We start from the raw sequence: 7,925 nt of genomic DNA on the forward strand, positions 1-7,925 counted from the left end.
TGAGTGAGTGAGTGGGTGGGTGAGTGGTGAGCTGCAGTGGGGTGAGCAAGTGGGTGGTTGAGTGAGTGGGTGAGCGGGTGGGTGAGTATATCTTTGTGACCTGTGGTGTGTTCAGTGGGTGAGTGATTGGTGACCAACAGTGCAGTGAGTAGGTGCGTGGGTATGTGGGTGGGTGGGTGGGTGAGTGAGTGAGTGGATGGGTGAGTGGGTGAGTGGGTGGGTGGGTGAGTGGATGGGTGAGTGGGTGGGTGAGTGAGTGGGTGGGTGAGTGAGTGGGTTGTTGTGACCTGCGGTGTGTTCAGTGGGTGAGTGAGAGGGTGAAGACGGTACATGGATGGGACGAATGATGTTTTACAGACCACTGTGCAAGGCTCGTACTGCTAATTCTATCTTGCCGTTTCATACGAATGCTCAATTGCCACTTTTAAACTCTGGTCATGTTTTAGGTTTACATAAAATAACCAAGTTATAGTGTTACACCAGCGATCCGACGTTGACAATGATGATATATATATAACACAATATAACGTTTATGTATATGTGTATGTATACATGCTGTGTTGTACACACACATGCGCCACAGGGTCAATTCACTGCTGGATGAAGTCCTCCCCAAGCCTCCGCTATAAATATACATAGAACTAAACGTATGGGCTCGCATTTCAGAGTTGTTTAGTGTGTTAGCTATTCCATTTACCGTACACGTACAATGATAATGAAACGCATGGTATAAACCAAGGTCATACACATAACTGTGTTCTGAGCATGATGGGGTTATTTGTAAGAGCGCGTCTCCTGGCTTTATTAATGTGCCCGTTCGACTGAAGCGACTGCGAGTCTAAAGACACAAAGGGCATTTACTGGTATGCTTACAGCAGAGTTGAAACGTGTCCCCCGCTGCCAATGCGCAGCGCAGAGGCATGGACCCGTCCCTGGGTTTGATCTTCCAACAAGCTCACGGTCCACCCTCAACTGCATCCTCTGCAGATGCGGATACCTGATACGCAAAAGGAAAATAAAGAAATGCGAACGTCACTCTCTGCCCGGTGGTAGCGTGGCGACTGCGGTGATCCAGAACAGACACGCGGACAACAAAGGAAACGACGCAACGGCCACGATCCGCTACTCCGCCGCCGCTGCTGCCGCTACTACTCCTGGCGCGGCTATCGGGCCAGGCCGCCTTGCAAAGTGAATTTGTAGATTTGAAGCTTTCGTGACTGCAATGATTCATACTCTTAGGTTTTTTTCGGTAAAGTCACGGAAGGTAATTTTTTTAATTTCTATAATTTTTAATATTATTTTTATTAATTTTTATTTTTTACCTACGTGACTTTATCTATACGACGGCAAAGAAGAGAGGATAGGGGATGAGATGAGGAGCAGGATGGGAATCATGAGCCCCCCCTCCTCCATGTAAATGTGAACAAGAGGAGAATGAGATTCAGAGCCGTCGATTGTTGTTACGCCGCGAGCGACACATTTGAGAGGAGCTGTGATCTCAGCACAAGTTGAATGTCACGTCGTCGTTGTTGTTGTTGATGGACACGCGTAGAATCGACACCGTCTCAAACGAGCACGCGCGCCCCATTACAATGCGAGCAGACAACGCCGACTTTATACAACCCATCAGCAGCAGCATCATCATCATCAGCAGCAGCAGCAGCCATGCTCAGTCAACTGCTGGATGAAGCCTTCACCTACGCAAGGCGCCACCATAATCGCATTCCCTTGCGATGTAACAACGTATGCGCACAGTAGAGTAGACTGTATATATATGTGTGGCCTCAATCGCACACGCGCATCACTGCGAGGGAATAACATAAAAAAGTAAATGATGTTGTAGCATACATTCCTTGTTTGCAAGTCCGGATATTCGTTGGAAAATCGCAAAGGCAAAGATCATCCGCATAGCCTGAAGAGACTGTTGGGGCAAGTGCTGTCAGCGAGTAGCGCCTATGAAGGCCGGCACGGCACACGAGGGGGTGGGTGGCCAACACCACGCCCGACCGCCTTTGTCTCCCCAGTAGCTTACACACCGGACCAGGAACTCATTTGTGACTGAGCAGACCTAGGGGAGGCCCAGAATCATTTTGAATAAACATCACCGGTGTTGGCTGTGAGCGGGAATCTAACTCGGGTCGTGAGTTTGATGCACACACACACGCGCGCGCGCACATACAAAACTCAACATCATCGTTTAATAATAATAACAACAACAATAGCGTGACGTTTAAAATATATTTGTATATAATTGACGTCGTTCCGGGCAATGACCCTTCTCATTGGGCACTCGCGTAAGTTTAAACGCACGTGCGCGTGCGTGCGTGTGCATGTGTTCTTGCACGCACACGTAAACATCAACGTGTAAACATCGCCACAGGGGAGACAAAGGCGGCCGGGCGTGGTGCCGGCCACACACTCCCTCGAGTGTCGCCTAGGCCTGCATCGGTGCTGTTCGCTAACAGCACTTGCCCCAACAGTCTGACTATATTGGGGGGTGGGGATCTTTGTATGCAAGAAGGGTGCGTTATAATCACGTGCGAACAACATTTGATGCACGTTACCGTCTTACTTTACGACTGCGTCGTTGTAGGTGTAATGCACGATGCAGGCCCTGTTGGCAAACCCACGTGTGTATGTGTACGTCAAACGAGTCGAATATGTACGTGCATTTAAAATAAACGATCACGGCATTTCTTGTTGGTTACGATGTTTGCTGAGTGAAGAAAAAAACCCGAACGCCAAGCGGTCAGCAACGAACAGTACGACAAATCAATAACCACACTCTACGACAAACCAACTACGGTGCTATTGTATAGTACTAAATACACAACGTAGACTCACGTATATACCGCATGTATGTCTCATATGTTACACGTGATATCCTTAGGTCTTGAGGGTGGAGAGGTAAATTTCGATTTAAAGCTTTCGTGACTGCAGGGATTCATCTTCTTGGTTCTTTCGGTAAAGTCACGTAGAATGGAAATAATAAAATAATAAAAATAAAACAGCTTAAATAGTCGCTCCAAGCCTGGGGCTTGTCATTCAGACTCTGTCTCCTCGACAGACCTGTTCTCCACCTGAAGACGGCTGTTTGCGTTGTGGCCGAAACGTCGTGAGAATTATTTTATTATGTTTTATTTTAATTATTTTATTATTTCAATTCTACGTGACTTTACCGAAAGAACCAAGAAGGTGGAGAGGTGGCGGAGTGATTATCTGTGTGTGTGTGTGTGTATGTGAACCCGGACCAACTGAGTTCGATTCCCCAGTGCGGGTAACATCAGTGGTAACACGTGAGAGCTTGTGTGCGATCCAGATTCTCATTTGCAGGGCCTGTATCATCACCACCACCACCACCAACACTACCACTATAATTAGCCGTGGTCTCTACATCCACGTGTGTCTCCCTCACATCACCGTCTCATGTTTGAGTTGTACTTGAGACGGCGTTATGATGATGATGACGACAAACACCATCATTGACCATACTTCACCAGGTTTGGTGTGACGAGACCGTTCGGACATCACTCGCCACACTCGTGTTAGCCGTGGCCAGGAATTAAACTCAGGCTGGCTGGGTTCGCAGTAGCGCAGTGTGCTAACCACTGCACCACCGTTCCACCCGGACTCTACATTACCGTATTTGTATTCCGATGTTTGCAATGTAACAGTTGGTTCGCATTCGCGAGGTCGTCGCATCAGCGGCTGTTTACTAAAATATGTATATTTACACAAGAATGTCTGTGTGTCACGCGCGTGACGTCACTCCACGTCGACCAGCCCCCCTCATTAATAATCATGAACAGGTGACGTCACTCCACATGGACCCGCCCTTCATTAATAATCATGAACAGGTGACGTCACTCCGCATGGAGAACCCCCCCTTATTAATAATCATTACAGGTGACATTCTTCACATGGACCCGCCCCTCATTCATAATAATTAGCTGGTGACGTCACTCCACATGGGCGGGGGGGGGGGGCGAGGCGCCTCCTCCCCCCTCCTCGGCGTCAACTTACAACCTTCACTACAAAGGCAGAACCCTCACGTCACGCGATCTCCGTAGCGCTGTTGAGACATCGAAGTAAAAAGGACGTCATGATGAACAAGGGATTATAACCTTTAAATTAAATAAGTCTGTGTCACCGCGGCCTTACAAATTGCACACGTATTGATGCAATGAATATCACTGCTTTTCGCTTGCAAGTTTCAGATTTACTGCAATACACCCGTCCTTGGACGGGCAAAAAGGCGACTCACAAGAGAACAAACAAACTTAAATGAAGTCTCATTTGCGAGAGTGACCTGGGTGAACACAATTACAAAATCAAAACAAATAAAACATCGGATAAAACGACAACAGCTGCACCTATCGCTCGCGCGATGAGGAATTGAAATTATTGCAAACGTGGAATCCGACAGATTACTTCCAGAGCGGACACAGCGCACATTATATATTTAATAAATAAAAAAAGCCCCTCTAAGCTCCAGAAACATCAAACAGACATAGGGTGACTGTTGCACAAATATGCAAACGCACGCGGTTCTACGTCGAATGTAAATATGATGCAAGGCGTAACGCGACTTGCATGTGCAACACGTGTGAGTCACTGTCGCGATGGCAGTTCGGTTGGAGAAATGATAGTACTGTACAATCATCGCCTGATGACGACCGCTTGTGTTGCAATCGAAACGTCGTGATTTTTTTATTTTATTTTTCTACCTACGTGGCTTTACCGAAAGAACCAAAAAGTATGGATTCCTGCAGTGACGAACGCTTCAAATCAAGATTCATAGTAGTGTACTATCATTTTTGATGAAGCCAGTTGTTGTGGCGAAACGTCGTACTCGAATTGTAAATGTTGCCGTGGGATTACTCTCCAACACACCGATGTGCTGAACTTTGTAACTAATTGGCACGCTTTTGTTCTACGTGACAAATCCTTACTAATTGGCTGCGTCGGGTGGTGGCGGGTTTAACGACACATTCATATTTACGCGATCTAACCCTTAACAACCTCTCTTATGGAGTACTGTACCGTACGTGAAATGCGTCTTTAGATTAAATAATCGCATCTTTGGCTTATTTTTAGAAAAAATAATCGCGTGAAGAACAGGGAGAGAAAATTGTCGAGCGAAGGGTGATCGCAGATCGCCAGTGGCCGCCGGAGGAACGCGACCCCGGTATGCGCACATACCGGGGTCAGATGTTTTTTCACGGTGAATATAGACAAACACAAAACAAGACGTATCAATTAAAATAAAAAATTGGGTGGGGGGGGGGCAAACGTCAAGATGCAGGACCCTCTTGAAAATTATCCATGGTACCCAGTGAAAAAATGTCATGGGTTCGTGAAGGTTACCGCATTTACACAGATGCCTATTTATTTAATTATTTATCAGTGGCGTGCGTAAAAAAACACTGCACAAGTCCCGACTTAATGTTGAACTCGTATGCACGAATTATATATATATAAAGTGTCCTTTTTACTGTGTGAAGCCAATATAAAAAGTTAGCGCGTAAACACGAACACACACTCAGTAAGTCGCTACATTATTAACGTTCAATAGGTAACAGGTTATGTAACAACGAAATACATAAAAAAAAATATTGATAAGAAATTAACATCTCGACGTTTCGGCCTATACACCGTAATAAACTTGCAAGCATGTACCTTATACCCAATACATACACGTACCCATATCAATGCATGTGGCCTGCATAACAATAATGTTGGAAAACGTCATACATATAAACATTTTTTCCGTATTCTCCTAATTATGAGACACTCCTGAAAGTTAAGACGCACACCAATCGTCTGCGCGGTGTCAATAAAGTTATACAAATCTGGTGACTCACACACATACCGGATTATAAGACGCACTCCCAACTTTTGCTTTAAAATACAAGGGGCGACGGTGGTGGAGGGGAGACGGGGGGGGGGGGGGGTTCTGTGCGTCTTATAATCAGAACGGAAAATACGGAAGCTGTGATGAGAGATAACTACGGGGAAAATCTAAACTTACATCAACATGTGTATACGTGTGTTGAACTTCCTTCCCACCGTACAAAGTCAACCGTCGTTAATCCGAGGCGCTGCGGAACGGAAACAAACTAAACACAAAAAACAATTCGAAATAAATTATTTTTTTTTCCATCCGAGATTTAAAAGCTCAAACGTTATCGTTAGAAAGTAAACCTCGTCGTCCAAAGTGGGGTTTTTTGCCGCATCTCTCGGCTCCGACGCGAATGGACTCACTGCTGAAAAACAACTACAACAACAATTGCAACAACAACGATTCCAACAACAACAACAGCAACAGCAGCAGCAGCAACAAAACTCTACGGTCAAGTTGGACTCGCAGTTATGGCGCTCCAATGACGTCACCACCACCAACACCCCCCGACGCTTCAATAAACCGACTATGACGTCACTGGAGGGCTGCAATGGGGCGGATCGATGGCCGCCGTCGAAGTACCTTCGGGAAATTCATTGACCTTGTACCCCATTAACGGCGCTTCAAATCTCGTGTCGGAGCAGCGCCTCGCTCGCATCCGTGTGACACCGATGACCGCAAGATTAAACAAATAATAATAATCACCATCACCACCACCACTCGCGCAGCTTAATTAGTAAAAGGGTTTGCCACGTAAACAAAACGTGGCCAATTAGTTACTACTTCAGCACACCGGTGTGTTGAAAAGTAAACCCTAAACGTTCCTACTTGGAGCTCTACGTTTCGCTGGTGATTACAACCAACTTCATCAGCCGATTATAGCCAGAATCATGGCATCTGTTTAATTAGTGTTGAGGTTTGGGGGGGGGGGATGGGTGAGTGGGTGACGTTGCTGAAAGAGGTTCAGTGGTGGTGGGGGAAAGGGGGAGACACGTCTGTCTATGAATGTATAACAACGTAACAGCCATTGCAACCAGCGACTCACGGTGACAGCGGTTGACTCGTTCGTGCCACGCGGCCGCGTTAGCCATGCTCGCCTTCGCTCTTCTCTCTCCTCTCTCCAATCCCATCCGTCCCATCCCATCATCCTCATCCTCCTCCTACACAATCCTCCATCCTCCCCTCCATTAGCTGACGAGGCGCGGGGTTGTGCCGTGGAGTGCGCTTCAGGGCTTGTGTATGGCGTATCGCAGCTTTCTGTGGGCGATCTGATTAGTGGTGGTAGTGGTGGGGGGGAAGGTGACAATAGCGAGAGGAAGAGAACGCCAACCCCAGCACGGCATCGCGTTCTCTCTCCTCTCTCCGTGGGGAGCGCGGAGAAATGTTTTATATTTTTATTTATTTATTAGCGAGCTCTTTGTTGCGGGGACCACGCAACTGGGAAATCTGTAGCGGGCGAACCAGCGGTGCACGGCGAACAGTTCCTCAATCCAGCCAGCGCGCCCGCCCGCCTACTTGCCTGCCAATTGCGATCTGGTAACCATCGATTAAAAAAATATATGGCGGTGGCTTTCGTGATCAATTCGCGGGTGCGTGCTCGTTAAAAATAATAATGAGCTCACTTGGTGACCACGTGGACTATCGTCGCTTTTTTGGGGAACGGACTGGACCTCCTTGTGTGATTGTGCGTGCGTATATGTGTGTTGTGGATTGGAGTGTCCACGTGCATGCCTATTCACGTACGGGTTTGTGAGTGTGTGGGTGTGTGTATTTGTGATGTATCAGTGTGTGTGTGTGGCGTGCAGGGGTTGGCGCGCTGCGCTTACGCACCCGGCGACTCGAGTTCGATTCCCGGCTCACGGTCAACGTTAGCGACGATTATCTGAACCAGTCGTTGGCCTCCCCTAGGTAGACTCAGCCTTAAACGAGTAGAGTACCTGCTGCGGTATGTTAACATCGCCAAAGTCCACCGGGCGTGGTGCTTGCCGCTAACCCATACGTGGTCTGTATCGGCCTTCATAGG

The sequence above is a fragment of the Lampetra fluviatilis genome, chromosome 7 (genome assembly GCF_964198595.1).
Source record: "Lampetra fluviatilis chromosome 7, kcLamFluv1.1, whole genome shotgun sequence".
NCBI classification, from domain to species: Eukaryota; Metazoa; Chordata; class Hyperoartia; order Petromyzontiformes; family Petromyzontidae; genus Lampetra; species Lampetra fluviatilis.